Consider the following 19,945-nt stretch of genomic DNA (forward strand, 5'->3'; position numbering starts at 1 on the left):
GACTAAGTGACATTAGAACAGTCCTTTCCTTTAATGGCATCCTCGTATTTTAGCGTCCCAAGGTGAAAAGATAGCATGCCTGGTCATATAGCTGGGAAGCAAAGGTATGTCCCCATTTGTGAGGAATTATTTGATGTGAGTTTCTCTATGGTATATTGTTCATCTTAAGGCAGATTCAGAAATAGACAGGGAAGGGCAAACCTCATGGATTATGAGGTGTGGCAAAACTCTTATATTATTTTGGAAGGATTGCAAAACTAGTTTGAGTTTCCTTCTGTAATTTCATAGAATCATAGGACAGGAAGGGACCTTGAGAGGTCATCTAGTCCAGTCCCCTGCACTCATGGCAGGACTAAGTATTATTTAGATATCCCTGACAGGTGTTGGTTTAACTTGCTCTTAAATCCCCTGGACAAAATTTATCCTAATGTAAATACAATAAAGTCAAGAGACCCAGGGATGAATTTGGCCTATGATGGGTTTTTTTGCACAAAGATTGATTCAACTTGTTAAAAAATGTTTTTTCTAACTAGAAAAGAAGCCTGTGCTTTGCCTGAAGCCCCAGTTCTCTTACCCTTGCTTTATTTTTTGCCCACTTTCTTCAGGTTTTATATTTTGTACAACTCCATCAGAAATGATGGTTTGGCACTGATTACAAAGCGTCTGTGCTGGAGTTGCTCAGGGTTAGGTTAGCTGCTGGTAGAATTCAGCTCTTATGAGAATGGATAAAGAAAGAGGACCCTGAGGCAGAGAAGAAGGAAAGAGTTGAAGTAGGACACTGAATGGAGACTCTTTCTTCTATAAAATGCAAAGAAATATATTTTATAATTTCATAGATTGTAGGGCCAGAAGGAATCATAATAAATACTAATGCCTAGGTCTTTTATAGCACTTCCCTCAGTTGATCTCCAAGCACTTTACAAAGGAAGCAATACCATTACTGTGTCTGACTTCCTGCATAATACAGGCCAGAGCATAGCACCCCATCATCCCTGTATCAAGCCCATAATTCCTGGCTGGACTAGAGCATAACTTTTAGAAAGACATCCCTTAGCGTTAAGGCGTCCCTTACACAAAGAGAAAATAGATACTTTCAGAAAACGTGTCTTCTCTTTTCAATTAACAACAAAAGAATGAACAAAAGTATAGACTCCACATGAGACAGTACAGTGTTTATGTTTTCTGTAAACATGTGAGGCCTGCTCTATATTTGAAAGCTTTACGGTCTATACATAAAAGTTGTACCACTTTAACGATGCCATTATAGTTCAAGTAGTGTAGCGTGGATGTAGTTATACCAATACAAATGTGCTTATACCAGTATAGATTATTCCTATATGGGAAGGGAATAAGTCATATTGATATAAGGCACCTTTTTACCAATATAACTGCACCCACACAGAGGATGTACCAATAAATCGATTTGTTAAAAAAAAAAATGACATCCCTAACTGAAATAGTTATGCCAGTAAAACTTCCAAGTTTAGAACAGGCCTCAGATTCTTCAGGGAAAGTTCTTGACCTGAACACAAAAGGTACGTCTACACAGTGATAAAAGCCCTGTAGCATGGCTGTGGCTGGCCCAGGTCAGCTAACTTGGGCTTGTGGGGCTCAGACTTTGGGCATAAAAATTGTGTGTAGAAGTATGGGCTCATGTCTGAGCTCTGGGACCTTCCAGCCTTTCAGGGTCCTGGTGTTCGGAGTCTGAATGCAATTTTTCAGTCCCACAGCCCAAGCCCACATCAGCTAATGTGGGTCAGCTGCAGGTTTTTTATCCCAGTGTAGAGGGACCCTGAATGGCTTCCTGGCCCTTGTAGGCAGAAGTGTCTTTAGAAACGTGAAGGAGCAGTACCCAAGTATAACTGTTACGTAGCTACATCTGGGAGTTCACACAGAGCAAAACTTCTCAGTAAAAAGCAAGAAAGAGAAAACATCGTAGAACTTCTGGTGAAAAGAAAGAGGCAGCAGCAATAGCCTCAATACGTGGCAGCCAGCCACTTTGAATCAGACATGGACAGCAATTGCAAAATGATCTCGTGGGCCAAGTCCTTCTTCACTTACTAGTGTAACTGAAGCAAGCAGGATTTGGCCCATGAAACAAAACACATCGACCTTTAGTCCCACTGTGAAATCCCATGCTATGCACAGACACCTAATGCATTTACTTTGGCAACACTTGTATACCTTGCCATGCAAACAAAGTTATTGAACTCTAGAGCCATGCATACACACACCCACCTCTGGTAGCAGCAAGCAAGCGAGCTGAAACTAGAGAGATTGCCAAGGAATCTGTCCCCTGGAGATCAAGCCAGCCAAGAAAGCTGTAATTCTCAGATTTCCTTTAAGTATTCTTTTTTATTTTTAGTGGGTTTTTTCCCCTGTAATATGAATTGTTGATGTAATGGTGTATATACCATACATAAATATGACTTCAGTTCATGGGTATTTTAATGACCATTTTAAAATCCTCAACAACAGTAAATAATTTCCAAACATCATAAACTTTTAAAAAAACAAAACCAGAACCATGAAATCCGGGGCAGGGATATTCTAGAGGATGTGGGAACATTTCACTGCATAATTCCCATTGAAGCCATAGAGTGAATCCCTGCGAGCCATTGTGAAATTTACGTAGCTTGCAGATCTATAGCATTTTCCAGCCCATGTTCTGAAAGGGCTTCCCTCTCACAAGGTGGTATCTGGGACTATCATCTTCATTTTACAGTTGGGGAACCAAGACTTTGGGAGGTTACATGATTTGCCCAAGGTGACAATGACTCAGTGGATCTTGACTCACCATTCTTTGCTTTCCCCTATGGACAATGACACCTCACACCTTGAGCACATCACTGTGCCTCAGTTTCCTCACTCTAAAATGGGGCTAACACTTCCTGTGTGGTAAGGCTTAATTCATTCATAGGAGGCCTTTAGGTTAACCATGTTTCATCATTATCGGAGAGAGAAAAAGCATCTGAAACCCTCCAACCTTCTGTTGTGGCTTTTTAACACAGTCTAGGTTCAGAGAGCATCCTTCACAGATAGAGATGGGAAGTTGTCTAGCTGGAGAGCGGGAAAGGGGAAATGACTCAGGGGCTCTGTAGGAAGCAGAGACAGATGGGGACGCTGAGCTAAAGATTGGGCAGCACAAGTGAGAGCATGACCCACTACTGGGGAGAGCTGCCAGGAGGGAACAGAGCAAGGAGGCTAAACCTGCAGGAGCACAGTCCGTGGGTGGAGGAGGAAGAGGAGGTAATGACATCAGAGAGGTACTGGAGGGAGGAGGGAGTCCCTGGAGAGACTTAAACTCCAAGTGTGCGATGTTAAATAGCTCACAGAAAGCCAGGGCTGGGTGCTGCTTAGTGCAATGCACATAATAACTATGGAGTCTCAGACATTCTCTTCAACTGCCTTATAGTTTAGGATTTGAACGCTTCATTTTACTATCTACAGCCAAATGTGACATGAATGGTGAAATGCCCGAGTCTGCTAACCGTAAGGATGAGAGCAAGCCTCAGCGTTCGGATCCAGATTTCAAACTCCTTAACTGCAGCTGTATTCAGCATATTCATACTCACTGTAAAATTCAGCTCCATCTCCAGCTTTGGACCCCAAATTCCCACCGCACCAAATTCAGGTCTGAGGTGTTCATTAACTGTAAGCGGAGAGCTCCAAAGAAAATCCCCAGAGGTTAAAAATTGAGTTTCGGTGGTTCATTAGGTGGCACTTTTCCCTCTTAATTACTATTGACCCTCATGCTTCAGTTGCATTGTGTACTGGAGCTGCCATCTTTCAAATGAGAAACAGTGTCTAGGTCCTGGACACTTCTAGTCACTAAAACTCCTAAGACACTTTGGCAATAGTAAAGTTAGCTCCAACGTCATCACCAAATTCAGGCTAGTTCCACTGCAGTTGCACCCAGGAGCCCTAGTCATGGCGCAAAAGCCCATTGTGCTAGGTGCTGTACAAACACAAAACAAAAAGACAGACCTTGCCCCAAAGACTTTAAAATCTGCCTGCTTGAATTCCTCCCATTGTTTCAATGGGTTAAAATATCCTTCTTCACCACCTGACCCAACCCTTTGGGTAAACAGTTCCACCTCAGAGGTGGCTGCATTTAGTAGTGGATAAAGTGGGTAAAATGATTCCTCCATGTATATGGTTTGTCATTCTGCAAAGCATCATAATGGTTGCAATGCACATTTGCTATTAATGATAATGTAGAACTGTGTAAGGCACGGTATGCAAGCAGTACTATATAAACAGAGAGGGGTCACTCTCTTCCTGCCCTCATTTGGGGTCAGTGCTCCCCTGGGGCATGGGGCCTCACTAGCAAAAAGAGGTGTAAATTATATTTCCCTGCTCAAGCCCAATGAATCTAGGTGTTTGGACTGGAGCCAATGCCCAGTGAAGCTAACTGGAATCTTTCCTTTGATTTCAGTGGGTACTAGATCAGATCTTTAAACATTTAGGCCCAATTCAACCAAGCACTTAAACATGTACTTAACTTTAAGCATGTTCTTAAGTTTTTTGCTGAACAGAGGCATTTATTTACAGGCGTACACGCTTTCCTGACTTGCTTGCCAGGTGCTTTGACACAGCTCCTGGTACAAATTTGGCCTAGGTAGGTAGTGGTTGAACTTTTGGGTGTCCCCTGTAAAAGGAGCCTGTGGTGCTCATTTCTGTTCCAGATAGCCAGCTGGTTACATGCTCTTTAGGGTGACCAGACAGCAAGTGTGAAAAATCGAGACGGGGTGGGGAGTGGGGGTCATAGGATCCTATATAAGAAAAAGACCCGACAATCGGGACTGTCCTATAAAACTGAGACAACTGGTCACCCTACATGCTCTTTGACCCTCAGAGAACGCAGCTCCACAGAAGGCCCATTGGTGCTGTGGGGAGCTCGTACTTATTCTGGGGCCAAATGACTTTAAATCTACAGCAGCGGTTCTCAACCCGAGGGGCGCATGTGGCCCAATTATCAAACAGCTGTGACCCAGCTCAGCTGTGTGCTAAAGGCCGGCCCAAGTGCCTGGGGTCTGCTGGGTTTCCAACTGCCTGGAGAGGAGGGGTCTGAACTGCTCCGCTGCCCTGTGTGGACTGGTCCAGCTGGGCTGCCTGCCCCATGTGGCAGGAGTCCAGGTCAGTGCTGCTGGAGGGCCCTGCAGAGTCAGGGTCTGGGGCTGCCAGCTGGTCTTGTGAGCTCCAGGGTCCAGGGCAGCTGGCCCACCCTGTGAGCTCTGGGGTCTGGGTCAGCCAGCCCACTCTGTAGCCCCAGTCTGAGGCAGCCAGTCCACCCTGCATGACAGGGGTCAGAGCTGCCTGCTTGCCCCACGTGATCCAGGGCAGCTACCCAGCCCTGCAAACTCCGGGGTCTAGGCCTGGAGGGGCCAGTCAGCCCCACAGGGTCTAGAGCAGGAAGCCAGCCACCCCACATGGTGGGCATTGGGGCTGCTGCTGCCCTGCCACCCGGCCCCTGTGGCCCAAGTAACACTTTGTGGCCTGCATATGCAGCCCATAATGTGTAAACAGTGGAGAACCACTTCTCTACAGGATTGTCTACATGGCACATTTAATTAACACTAACTTCACTTTGAAAGGAAGAAAAAAAAGTTGCCTTGTTACAGGTTTGAGCTACTCTGCTCTTTTCATTCATCAGTTACTCTCACTGTTAAAAAATTACTCCTTCTTTCCAGTCTAAATTTGTCTAGCATCAACTTCCAGCCATTGGATCACATTATATCTTCCTCTGCTGGACTGAAGAGCCCATTATTGCATAATTGTTCCCCATGTAGAAACTTCTACACTGTGATCAATCCGCCAGTAAGCTTCTCTTTGTTAGCTAAATAGATTGAGCTCTTTGAGGCCTGGTCTACACTACGACTTTAGGTCGAATTTAGCAGCGTTACCTCGATTTAACCCTGCACCCGTCCACACAACAAAGCCCTTTTTTCTGACTTAAAGGGCTCTTTAAATCGATTTCTTTACTCCACCTCTGACAAGGGGATTAGCACTGAAAGCGGCCTTGCCGGGTTGAATTTGGGGTAGTGTGGACGCAATTCGATGGTATTGGCCTCTGGGAGCTATCCCAGAGTGCTTCATTGTGACAGCTCTCTCAACTCAGATGCACTGGGCAGGTAGACAGGACAAGGCCCGCAAACTTTTGAATTTCATTTCCTGTTTGGACAGCGTGTCTGCAGAGCTCATCAGCATGATGTGCACATTGCCCAGCCCATACTTTATGAGAAGTCTATGATCATGTCCCTCTCGTTACCACGCTGCCATTGCCTCCTCGCCTGGTTTTGCGTGAAACAATTGTCTGCCGTTGCTCTGATGGAGGGAGGGGTGACTGACGACATGGCTAACAGGGAATTAAAATCAACAAAAGTGGTGGCTTTGCATCAAGGAGAAACACAAACAGCTGTCACACAGAATGGACCCCTCAAGGATTGAACTCAAAACCCTGGGTTTAGCAGGCCATTGATTTCAGAAAACAAATCGGGTCAATTTCTTGTTTTGACCCATCTATCTTTTAGATCTTAGGCTGGCACCAAGAGGTGCAGTACTACTGCTAGCCGTCGTCATTTCCTGGGCACTTGGCAGAAGATGCTGCATTATGATAGCTAGCCATCATCATCTCCTGGCTGCTTGCCAGAAGACAGTGCAATAGGACTGCTAGCCATGGTAATCTCCTTGGTGCTTGGCAGAAGATGGGAATGACCTGGCTGAGTCACTCCCATGTCTGCCCAGGTGCCCCGACCAATCTCACCGAGGTCGGCTAAAAGAGCACCCAGGAATATGATGACGATGGCTACCAATCGTAATGCACCATCTGCTGCCAAAAGGCAATGAGCTGCTGCTGTGTAGAATGCAGTCCCACGTCTGCCAGCACCCAGGAAATGTACGGTGACGGTGAGCTAAGCAGGCTCCACGCTTGCTGTGGTATGGTGTCTGCTCAGGTAACCCAGGAAAAAAAGGTGCAAAACAATTGTCTGCCGTTGCTTTCACGGAGGAAGTGGGGGGGCTGACGACATGCACCCAGAACCACCCGTAACACTGTTTTTGCCCCAACAGGCACTGGGATCTCAACCCAGAATCCCAATGGGCAGGAGAAACTGCGGGAACTGTGGGATAGATACTCACAGCGCAACACTCCAGAAGTCAACGCTAGCCTCGGTTCTGTGGATGCAGTCCGCCAACTTAATGCACTCGGAGCATTTTGTGTGGGGACACACACGATCGACTGTATAAAAACGATTTCTAAAAAAAACAACTTCTAAAAATTCGACTTAATTTCGTGGTGTAGACATACCCTGAGTCTATCACTACAAAGAATGTTTTCTAATCCTCTAATCATTCTTGTGACTCTTCTCGGAGCCCTCTCCAATTTATCAACTGCCATCTTGAACTGTGGGCACAGTGCTAAATACAGAGGTAAAATAACCTTTTCACTCCCGCTCGAGATTCTCCGGTTTATAAATCTCAGGATCGTATTAGCTCTTCTGGCCACAGCATCACATTATTCGGCTGATTATCCATCATAACCCTGTGATGGGGTGCTCCACTCACCGCCAGGATGGCGCCTCCTCCTAGTCATTCTGGGGAATAGCTCCCGAGATTGACACCTCTTCCCACTGTTGCATGCCATCTCTCTGCCTCTCTCTCTGGGTCTATAGCCCCTCCCTCAATCCACAAGCTGCTGCTACCTCTCTCTGACTCAGTCCTCTGGGCAGGGTCCTACATGTGTTTTCCCCTTCTGGGATACCAAAGAGTTTCACTGCCTCATAGCACCACTCCCTCAGTGGCTGGCAGAGGAACACAGCCCTCCTCTCTACTCCAGGTTCTGGCTCAGGGACCCTCTAGCCAGCAGTCAAGATCTGTTCCCTTGTAGACCTTACTGCTTTTCCCTGAGCCCTGTCCTACCTTCCTGTCTCCAGAGCTGGCTTTAGGCCAATTCCACCAATTCCCCCAAATCAGGCCTCGCACCAAAGAGGGCCCCACGCCCAGTGGCAGGGGCGGCTGGGGGGTGGTGGTGGTAGAAGTGGCCGAGAATCCCTTCCCTGGCTAGAGGCTCCTTTTAAATTTTTACTCACCCGGCAGCATTCCGGGTCTTCAGCGGCGGGTCCTTCACTGACTCCGGGTCTTCGGCAGCACTTTGGTGGCAGGTACCTCAGCGCCAACAAAGACCCAGAGCGAGTGAAGGACCTGCCGCAGAAGACTAGGAGCGCCGCCCAGTGAGTACAAGCCCCACGTGTTTTTTTTACGTTTTTTTAGTCATCCCTGCCAGAGCCCCATCGAAACTGTTCAAATCGGGCCCCGGAGTTGCAAAAGCCGGCTCTGCCTGTCTCCCCAAGTTTGCCAGCCCAAACACACCTCCCTTCTGCCAGAGAGTGACTGCAGACTTTCCCAGCAGCCCCTTTCTGCTGCCAATTTCCTGCCTTTATAGTCCCAGCCCAGCTTGTTCTTCATCCGCTGGGCTTCCTCATTCAGTCAGGAGATTAGTTAGCCACCTGAATTCCCTGAGCTGTGGCCTATTTCATTAATTAGCCCCCTTCTAGGTCTACCTCAGCCCTTTCAGGGCAATTGTGGGGTGAACATCCCATCACAAACCCCCACATCTTTTTCATGTACTTCATAAACTTCATGTGCTTCAACTGCTCGAACTATGAAATGGGTGTAAAGATACTTACCCTTGTAAAGCATTTTGAGAACTACAGGTTAAAAGCAATAGATCAGAATGATTAATTCAGACATTAAAGCCATTGATGATCATTTATACCTAGCAAAATGTAGGCTGAATGTGATCTTAAAAGTACTTTTTGCTCTAAGAAAAAATTCATAATCCAAAATCAATAAAGGGAGATTTGTCTGTTAATTATTATTCATATTTATTATTAGAGTAGTACCAAAGATCCCCAGTTGGGACTGGTTCATACTCCAAAGAGCTTGCATAATTTGAATACAATTATATTTAAACTATGATATTATTTTAAATATATAACTTGAAACAAAATCCAAGAAGTGACTGCGACAAACCTAAGGAAGAATGATAGGGACTGAGCCTGCTCCTCATGACTTGTTCCAGGGGCAGGCAGAACACCCACAACTCCTTAGGAAGTCAATGATCAGCGTGGGCCCTCATACATAAGGGAGCCATTGAGTTAACTCAGGAGTAGAAAGCCCCATTCTTACTGATGGTGGATATCAGCTAACACTTTTTCAGCCATGTTAACTGGTCACGTTATAGCTCACATGGGAGCCTACAGCAAAGAGTTATGGGTAATAAGGGGACTTTCCAATCATGCTAAACTGACATGATTGAATAAAGTACCTTTTTACTCTGTGTGGAAAGGTTCCACGGGAGCTGGGAGTGCTCAGAGCCTTCCAGGATCAGGCCCATTCCCAATTCAGGAATTTTTTTTTCTCACTACAGATTGGGCAGCGAAAATACAAGATATCCCATGAGACTTAGGCCTTGTCTACACTGTGGAGAGAAGCCGATCTAAGCTATGCAACTTGAGTTAAATTAATAGCATAACTCAAGTGGATGTAGCTTAGATCTATTTACCACAGGGTCCACACTACGCTATGTCGACAGGAGACACTCCCCCGTTGACTCCCCTTACTCTTCTCGTTCCGTTGGAGTGCAGGAGTCGACAGGAGAGCAATCTGCAGTCGATTTAGTGGGTCTTCACTAGACTGCCTAAATCGACCGCTGATGCATCAGTCACCGCAGCGTTGATCCCCAGTAGGTGTAGACAAGCCCTTACTCTACATCAGGGCTTAGCTCAGGAGAGATCTCTTCCCTGAGCATGTATTCTAGGCTTGCATATAAAAGGAGGCCCATAAATCCACTGAAGAAAGTCTTCTCTGAAGAAATGGCCAGGGAGTGTGAATGGCATTTTTTTTGCTTCTCCTCTTTTGAGGACAATGAAATGTAGCAGCTATTCTTCCTCCCCTGAAGTGTGACCCCAGCGAGGAAACAACAGCACAGATGCAATCTTTAGCAGTCTTGAAGTGACTGATGAGTGGCTGAGGAACTCTAAATAACTAAATAAAGTCTTGTGTGTTTTCTTTAGCAAGTAAAGAAAACACTTTTAGCATTTTACTGTGACTTCTGGGGTCAAGGGGAATCTTGAATCCAAATACAACAAACTTGTAAGATACTGCCAAGAGTTTGATGCTTAGACTAGGAGCTCTCATTCAGGCTCAGATGCTGAAAATAAAGCTTTATTGATGGTGGGCCGAATTTGAGCTTTGCTTGGATCCTGGGAATCTGGGGCCTGCTGTGTGTCCCTCTTTCCTTTCAGATAGATAGAGTTGCATCTGAGTGTATGTAAGCAATCACTGGTGAGAGCAGGTGATAACATACCACAGCAGGGAGACCATTGCAATTAGAGGAGTCGGGAAGTCTTAATTTTTAATAATGCTGCTTCTGTGCCACTTTTCATCTGGGCCTTACGACAGCCTTGTCAGGGAGGTAAGTGCTGTAACAAAGCCATAGCCACTTACAGTTGCATGGCTGGTCACGAGGATGCACACCAGGCCCACCTGGAACTTCACAGCAGCAGGATCAGGCATAGAAGCTAAGGGTATGTCTATGCTCCAGTCTGAGGTCTGACTGCAGCATGGATGGACATACTGGCCTAGCCTTTACCCATAGTAGCGTGGCTCAAAATAGCAGCGGAGGCATTTTGACAATTTTAATTGGGAGATTCAGGGAAACCGCCCCTTTCCCCTGAACAGTTTCAATGAAAAACATTGAAGCCCCTTGCACATCCACTTTCCAACTCAAAAATGGACAGGGTAAAAATGGACAGGTACAGCAGAGAATGGGCATGTCTGTGACAAGGACTTAAGCATGATCCTCATCATGTTGATGAGACATTTAGCTGGAGGATGACCTATTTGGCCTCCTTCCTGTTACTACAAAGGAGTAACTGGTGCCCAGCTAATTACACGTTCATTAACACAGGTCTGGGTTCCTCTGTGTATCTAGACCTGCTCATCACATTGTAGCTTGCCCTGCAAAGTGCAGCACTCTGCAACTGTGGTGAGAATCAAGGCTCATGTGTGACTTGCACAGAACATGAGAAACCCAACTATTTTTGTGACTCCGTTGTGCAAACCTTTTCAAACAAAATTAAGTGCCCATTTGTGTTGCCTGGCCGCGCTTCAGTAATTTCAGATCCTGAAGTGACCTCTATTCAGAAGTCTGGGTTCCCCACATTCATCAGGCAAAAACCAACTGTCCACACGGAACATAAAGCAAGTGCACAGCTCTGCTCTGACAATTGAACCGCTGTCCTGATTTCCCATTTTCCTAGACTCAGATTTTAAGGTCCAAATGATCCATTATGATCATCTAGTCTGACCTCCAGTACAACACGGGCCTGAGAATCTCACCCACTAATTTCTGCATCAAGTCCATAACATCTAGCTGAGCTATATCTTTTAAAAAGTTATCTAGTCTCGATTTACAGATTTCAAATGGTGGAGAATCCACCAAGTTCCTAGGTAAGTTGTTCCAATTGTTAATCACTCGCCCTGTTAAAAATGTATGCCTTATTTCTAGTCTGAATTTGTTGTTCCAGCCACTGGATCACACTAGCCTTTTTCTATTGAAGAGCCCTCTGCTATCAGACATCTCTTCCCCATGTGGGTGTTTTGGGGTTTGCATTTTTGCTCTGTCTGGGGTGACAAAAGGATGTGAGAAAGGAATGGGTAGAGTGAATCTGAGGCTGACCCTCTGCTTAATCAGGGATATTAGGTTGTTCACAGATCCTTAATATACGCATCTGTTGCTACATTTGAGACACTGCCACAACATTAGGCATTTTGTTTCTTTCTCAGAAGCAGTTTCCACAGGCTGCTGCTGCTGCTTTTTCCTTCTGTCTGTGAAGATGCTGACCTATAGCTGGAACTTCACTCATTGACAGGAGACTAAATTCTTCTCTTCAAGGCACTTACATAGGACACATTCCTGGCAATGTGGCTACTAATACTACAAAAGAAGGATGCTGAGGGATGTTTTTACCTGCACACGTAACACCACCTTATCTCAAGTCTGTGGCCAAGATTTTTCAGCAGTGACTGATGAGCTTGGGTCCCTCTCTTTTTGGGGGCCTAGCTTGAGACGGCCCACTTCCAGAGAGTGGGTAGTCAGCACTTCCCCTCTAAGGTGTCTCATGTTGGGGACGGAAATTCACTAGTCACTTTTTAAAATGTTGGCCTCTGTACTTTACCTGTATATTTACCTGTCCCTAAAAAATGCAAATAGACAGTTAAAATAAAATTACTTGCTTGCAGTACACCCTGCATAAATAGACACTGGAGTATTCCAGAGTAATAGTCCAAAAATACTTTATATTTTACATGAATGTTACCGCAGTGTTGTGAGCAATGAATCTACTGGAGTATTTTTAATGAGAGTTGTTACTTTAGGCACACAAACGTGTGCTATTAAACAGAGGGCCAGACTGAGATCTACTCCATATCACCAGAGTTACTCAGGAATTATACTGCAGTAACTGAGACCAGAATCTGGCCAAATGATCTACTAAGTAGCAAATACTAGCAATGTGATGTCACAGTACTGAACTGTAATTTAAAAGGTGTGGAAAAACTGAAGGGTATGGAGTGGATCTTCACTTCCACCTTGGAAGGTCTGTAAGTTCAGACTCCTGTGTTCTGTTACCAGCTCTAGTGTTTCTACACTCCTGATTTCATCACGAGTTTTTCCACAAGTATTTGGAGTTTTTCATTAAGCCCCAGAGCTCCAGGAATCTAGGGGCCTTCAGGAAAACCTCAGTTTTCATTAAAAAAAAAAAAGTTTGTAGCCTTCGTGGTTGTGGAGGAAAGTTTGAAAATCTGTTCTGAGAGCAAAATCCAGAAAGCAAATAAAAATAATTCTATTATATTGTAAAATCTCATGGTTTTTAAGCCAGTCTTGAGATTTTTGGGACCTGACTCTTGATTTTTTAATGCTTGGAGTTGGTGGTTTAACCTTTTTTTTGCCTCAGATTACCAAAGCAGAGCCAAAATTCAAACGTAGATGAAATTTTGCAATTTTGGATTTGTATAAATGTTTGAGAGGGTTTTGTTTGTTTTCAAGTTTGCTGGGTGAGCTGTATAACTTTTATTAGTGTATCCACCAGACACACACCAGGCTTGATTCCAATTTCACTTACCCTGACTGAACTCCATTGACATCGATGGAATAACTCGTGATCAGCATTGCTGTAACTGAGGACAGTTTCACAATTCAGATGCATTCCAAATTCATTTCTGATTTCTGAAATTCAGCCTGGTGAAGTAAGGATTAAAAGAAGAAAAATTAGACTTGGATTAGTTGTGTATAGAGCTCTTGAAAGCACCTCTTGTAATTCTATTACATTTATTTTGCACAGTAATATCACAAAACTGCATACTGTCACAGGAGGACTAGCCAGAATCTGACCCACCCCTGCATATATGTAAGATTTTCTTGGTACCTCAAAAAGACGGCCGTGGGCAAATCATGACATGTATATGTTCAGATCACATTCATTCCCAGCCACCTAAGGTTTGTCTGGAATTGCTCTTTTAAACTCAAATACACATTGGCTTAATGACACCATAAATAAAGTAGCCTCACAAACCAAAGCAATTGGTTTTAATAAATGTTTTGGCTTGTTTTGACAATGCACTGAGTCTTCATGCTGGCACTGAGACGATTTTTTTAGGAAAATGTATGCATCTTTGCAGCACTCAGCAACTAAATCCTTTCTGCACTTCATGGAAAGGGTTTCCTGGCTATCCCCTTTCTAACATATTCCAAGTCCCTGCCAGCTGATTGTTGTCTGGCTTGGAAATACTTTTATACTAAGCTTTGCCCTGCCAATGCCAGGTTTGCTGGGTTTGCTTATTGTAAGCTGCCTTTGTCTTGTTTCCAAATGCCATTATGAAGTGCCCAGGAAATGCGCAGGCATTTAGATGCCTCTTAAGTTGCAACATGCAGATGTATTTGCAATAGGTACAGATTTGTCCGTCTCCCGATACCCAGCCTTATTATAAGCAGTAGTGATACTGCAGGAGTTCAAAGGCATTCATGTTCAGTTAGCTGGTTTTCTGCAAGAAATCTGAGATTAAGTAAACTCAAGTTCTCTTAGAGGAGAAAGCAGAAGATGGAGGGAGGGGAGCAGGATCTCAGCATGCAACGCCATGTACCTTGGAAAACACCCAGACGAGGTGCATCTCAGATCTGATTCTGCCTGGAACATTTCATAGCCAGGGGCCAAATTCATGCCTGGCACAATGCCATTGATTTTAATGGGCTTATGCGGGGGATGGATTTTGTGCCATATGTCACAGGCAGCCAAAAATCTGAAAGTCACCCAGATGTCCTTTAACCTCTGTCCTAACTTCATGGAACCAATCCTAATTCCTGGTTCAGTGTTTACTCAGCCAAACACCCAGAGGCTTCAATGGGAATTTGGGGAGCAAAAACCAAGTAAGGGGCTCCAGATTTTGCCTATTGTTTTGTGCAGTAAAGATGATAAGCTAGGAGTGTTTTGTCACTGAACAAAAATCAGATGAGTCTTTTAGCACGTGAGTGTGAAAGGCAGCCTGAGTGCACAAGGAATCAGATCCTTTGCCTCCTTTCCTCATCCCAACAGCCCCAGCTCTCTGGGGAAAGGAAAAAACAGACCCAAGTATCATTCCTTCTGACTGGGGCCTGTTTATTGCACCTCAGGTGCTGGGCACTGGGATTAGCCCTTTGCAGGCTTTGTTCCTTCTCAGACTGCAAGCCCTTTAACACCTCTGTAGGCAGGCAGAGATTCCATTTAAAGGAGCAAAACTCCCTGGGACTCCAAGTATGTGACTTTAGCCTTGATGCTTGTCGGCCAGCTTGGGTGGGGAGATCTCAGCTGACTCCCATTGAGGGGCAGCTAGGACTAGATTTGTAATGGTATTTAGGTGCAGATAGGCAACTAGCTGACTTCAATGGGGCACTTTGGGCAATCCCAGTAGGTGTCTATCTGGATCATTAGGTGATTAAGGGCTGGTCTACACTAGGGTAGGGGATCGATCTAAGATTCGCAACGTCAGCTACATGAATAATGTAGCTGAAGTCGAAGTATCTTAGATCGAGTTACCAACCGTCCTCATGGTGCGGGATCGACGTCCGCGGCTCCCTCTGTCAACTCCAATACCGCCATTCGCGTTGGTGGAGTTCCGGAGTCGACAGGAGTGTGTTCGGGGATCGATTGCTACCCGCCGATATGGCCGATAGTGAAGACGTACCCTAAATCCCTTTAAAAATTCAGCTCCTTTGAAAACCCAGCCCAATCCATTCCGAAAATGCACCAGCCAGGGTCATTATGATTCTCATGGAAAAAATTTTCAAATCAGGCCTGACCTTGGAAACGTTGTCAAGCTTAAAACTTGCGAGTAATGCGCAAGCAATTAGCACACCCACTCCATCGTAGACAATACATTCTGAGTCTTGGATAGATCTAAAAACTTGAGAGAGGCAGACATACAAGAGTGTTATGTCCTCTGTCTGAGAGCTGAATCCCACGGAGGGTGGAAATATCAATTCAGGACAGCTGTGAGTATGCTTAGTATTAATATCAAATATAATGGTAATTCAAAACAGAATCTTTTTGGGATAGATCTGAACTGCACAAGCCAAGTTATGAAATGATATTAGCATCTGGATCTTAGAAGCAGCTGAGGCTAAGCCTGCCAGCGTTTGCCATATGTCTCATCTGCAGAGAATATTTAAATAAGTAAACACAATGAGTTAATAAATACATGAAATAGCTTTGCAAGATAAATACCTCTCCATACTAGTGGTATGGCAGATTATCAAAAGCGACACATCCAGTGGAAATTCTGAAACAGAGATTTAGATGTAACAAGACTAGAATCTCTTTTATTTTCAGATTTCAATTGGCTAATTAATGTAACCAGTCATGACACACATTTATGACGATTCTTATCTGCTGGCAGTTGATAGAATCCAGGTGTAGCTGCCAAAGCCCTAACTCGTTCATGAAAAAAAAAAAAAAAAGATGTTTTCTTTGGAAATGTGAACTGAAACCTTCTACAGACTTTCTAGCTGCATCCCTATGCAAGCAGCCAGGGACTATCATTTTAACAGCATCAAAGCCATACAAAGCTGTGATGCTTTCCAATAATTCTCTGGAAACACCTAGAGAATGAAATGTATCTGCTGGTGGCCTAACCTGAAGAAGAAAAACTTCTTAACTGGCTGATCCTGGGACAAAGAGGAAAAAGGCTGATTCTGTAAAATGAGCCCAATCCTGAAGTCCTTGTTTAGTTTTGACCCAGGTAAGTTTCTGTGACAGGAGACACTCACTTCTCATGAGCGCCTGCTGTCAGTTGAGTGCAAACCTGCACACTCTCTCTGCACCCAGTGCCCCCTGTCAGCTGTTAACCTCCTCACGTAGTTTTTCAGTGGCTCAGCCCTCTGGCCAGATCATACCCAGGCAATATGTGAATGAACAAACAAACCCCTGTCCCTGCGCCCTCATTGGTGTCTGCAGAGTCTTCAGCCCCATTCCTGAGCTCTTTAAACTCCAATCATGTACATGGGCTTCTAAATGAAACTTATCCCCTTCTCAGGGCTTTGGCCACCCTGCCAGTAGTTGGTAGGGAGTCCCGCGACCTCCTGCTACTCTGGGTCCCAACCGAGGGACCCTACAAATAGGAGCCATGTTCTGGTTCCTTTAAATCCATTGCTGCTGCTGTTCCCTGGACCTCTTCCCAGGTAATTGCTTCCTCTTCACCCTTACCTGCTTGAGCAGAGTCTTGCCCATGCCTCCTCACATGGAAAGTTTCACAGCCTTCATCACCAGCAACTGACCCTCTCAGCCCCTGCAGCTCCTTTTAACTGAGCCTGCTTCACTCTGATTGGCTGCAGCCTTTCTAGGTAGGCCTGGAGGACCTACCTTCACTGCTCCTTTTCTGGGGTGGGCTATGATAGGACCACAAGGCCTCCAGCAGGGGGTCTCAGAAGGCCTGGTACATCCCATCCCACTTTCCCATTGACTTCAGTGAGAGATCTGACAAAGTGAGGACTTCAGCGTTTGGCCCCAAGCAAAACCTTTAGGGAACAGCTACACTTTGGTTTCCTGCCAAATAATCCCTATCCTTTCTACCACTGCCTGAGCCCCATCAGAGCTATGACAGTGCTAGTATAGACACCATTCTGAGGCCCAGATCCTCACACATATTTAGATGCTGAGCTCCCATTGATTTAAATGAGAGTTAGGTGCCTAAATCCCTTTGAGAATCTGGGGCTAAGTCACTAGGGGATTTTAAGCACAAAGCTTAAACAACCCCTGCCCAGAGTAAGTCTATATGATTATGATGATTTGCATTATTATTGTCCCAGCCAAGATCAGGGCCTCATTGTTCACTACCACACTGTGAGAGACCATCCCTGTGCTAAAGAGTGAACAATCTAACTGAACGAGACAACCAAAGGATAAGAAAGGAAACAGAGGGTTGAAATGACTTATCAAAAATCACACAGCCAGTCAGATGCACCCCTGGAAATGGTACTCGAGCTTCTTATCTGGCACCCTACTCAAGCTTCCTATCTGGCACCCTAGCCACTAGAGCCTAGTGCCTCTCAATTGACACAGTGACTAAAACGTTGGTGGATCCCAATGCCTTGTCTACATTATCAGTCCCACTATAGCTCCCATCACTGGAACCAAAAGAGTGGTAGCACTGGTGGGAAATGTCAAAGAAATAAACTTAACGTGGACAGAGTGGGGGTGGGAAAGTTGTCACAAGTTAAGGGCCTGCACCTCTCAGGCCTTAGGAAACAGAGGAGAGAATTTTGGAATTGTCATTTGGTAGCCATCTCCCCAGGGCTCAAAGGTTGCATTGGAATAGTTCTCCCTAAAAGACATTGGGACTATTTTGCACTTTTGTAGCACCTTTCATTGGAGGATCTCAAAGCACTTCATAAATATTAATTAAACCTCCCAAGACCCTAGGAGAGATGTATTATGATGCCCATTTCACAATGGGTGAGCTGAGGTTATGTGACTTGCCCAGGGGCACAAAACAAAAAATGTTGCACATATAAGCATCAGGATGAGCAGGGAGCACTAGAGGAACCCTGTCTTTCGTCAAAGGAAGCACATGGAACTGCCAGGTTACTTTCACCTAATAATAGAAGAGTGAGGCCTGAAAAGAGATCGCTTAACTAAGCATCTTGTTAGCATGAAGACTGAGCTTGTCTCCACACATAAGTCTGTACAACTTCAGACACATCCATCTTCTGCTCTGACTTCACCTTGATTTTATTGCACACTGCTCTGAGTAAAGTAGAAGGCCAGCAAGGGCCTGGAGACTCCCAACTGCTATTCCACAATATGACTTATGATCATGTGTAGATTCTCCTCATATTTGTCTGGTCTTTCACCATACCAGGAGTTGCAGAAGCAAGATGCAAGTCAATGACAAAGCTGGGAAAACAACCTAGGATATGCAACTCCTAGTCCTTTGTGCTACCCCCTAAGTCACTTTTCCTCCTTTTAATGGAGTAAGGTACAAATTATTGCACTGAACATCAAGGGAAGTCTCATATACAGATTTACAATGCACTCAATATGTCCTTAGAGAATGTCAATGGTCTCATTTTAACAGCTGTTCCCATAACCAAAGCCTTGGTGGTGAAGTTTGGTATCAGACTATGAGGCTCAGAATAACCTCCAGTTGTTTTTTGGGTAGTACAAAGAGTTCCATGAAGCTGACATTGTCATTAACATCTCTGGGAATCAAAAGTGATTGTTTTATGAGAAGAGAATGTGTCTGCAGTTGATTAGCTGTACGCTGACCAGTAGGTGCCCAGTGCAGTCACTGGGAGTTAGTACGGAAAGGTTCAAAGAACATGAGTTTAATTTAGCCAGCCAAAATAGCATACGTAATATTATTTTTAATTAAAAAAAGGACATTGCTTCAATTCTTGGATGAGTTAGTGTAAACAGCACTGAACTTATTAAAGATGCACAAACTGGAGAATGAGAGCCAAACACAACCAGTTGACGAATGCATTTTGTTTTTAGACTCGTCTAGCATATTTCTTATGGAGGACTCTAATCTTTATTGACACAAATGTCAATTTCACTAACCAAGATCTTTTTTATCATGTTGTCTTGCCTTGTCTTTTCTTCAATCACTTGTTCTTTTTCTATCTGTGGTTATTTTGTTTTTGTTAAAGATACTATAGTTTGCCTCATAGATAGAAAGCAAAACATTTCAGATAAATGTAAAATCTCCATCAAAGAGGAAATAGACCATGTCACTCAATCTGTAAGATCTTTCATCTTTGAAAAATGTCTGCCCCCAAAGCAGCATTTAAAGTGGCAGTACACAGAAAACTGAATCATAGCTCCATATAATATTGCTACTGCTTCCAGGTTTTGCCCACTTTCATATAGTCATTAGAGAGCAAAGCAAAAATCATAAGCAGGTTGTTTATTATGCTTGTTGGATTTAACTTAAATGCTTTGGGATTCTACTTGTGTTAAAGATGTTGTACAGAATAGTGCTGTATTGGACCATATTGCATTGAGTTGCAGTTCCAATATTTGTTCCCACCACATACACAGAAATGTCACTGGGAGCTCTACACAGGTCAGGAGAGCAGAATGGGTCTGAGAGACGAATTTTGCCCTCTGGTTGTAATTCCTTTCTGGCTGTCATGCCCTAGCATTTCTCCTAGCCCTTGTGTGTGCTTTGGAGAGAGAAAGTGTGAAGCTGTGGAGGGGTCTGAAACATGCCAATATATATGCATATCCAGTCCATGATTCATAGCAGTAAAGCACATCAAATGATGCATTTTTAGGGACTTTGGGGTATAAAATGTGTTACAATGCATGAAACAGAAGGCAAGCGTCTTTAGCCAACTAAACTGAGCAAT

The sequence above is a fragment of the Chelonoidis abingdonii genome, chromosome 7 (assembly GCF_003597395.2).
Source record: "Chelonoidis abingdonii isolate Lonesome George chromosome 7, CheloAbing_2.0, whole genome shotgun sequence".
Lineage (NCBI taxonomy): Eukaryota > Metazoa > Chordata > Testudines > Testudinidae > Chelonoidis > Chelonoidis abingdonii.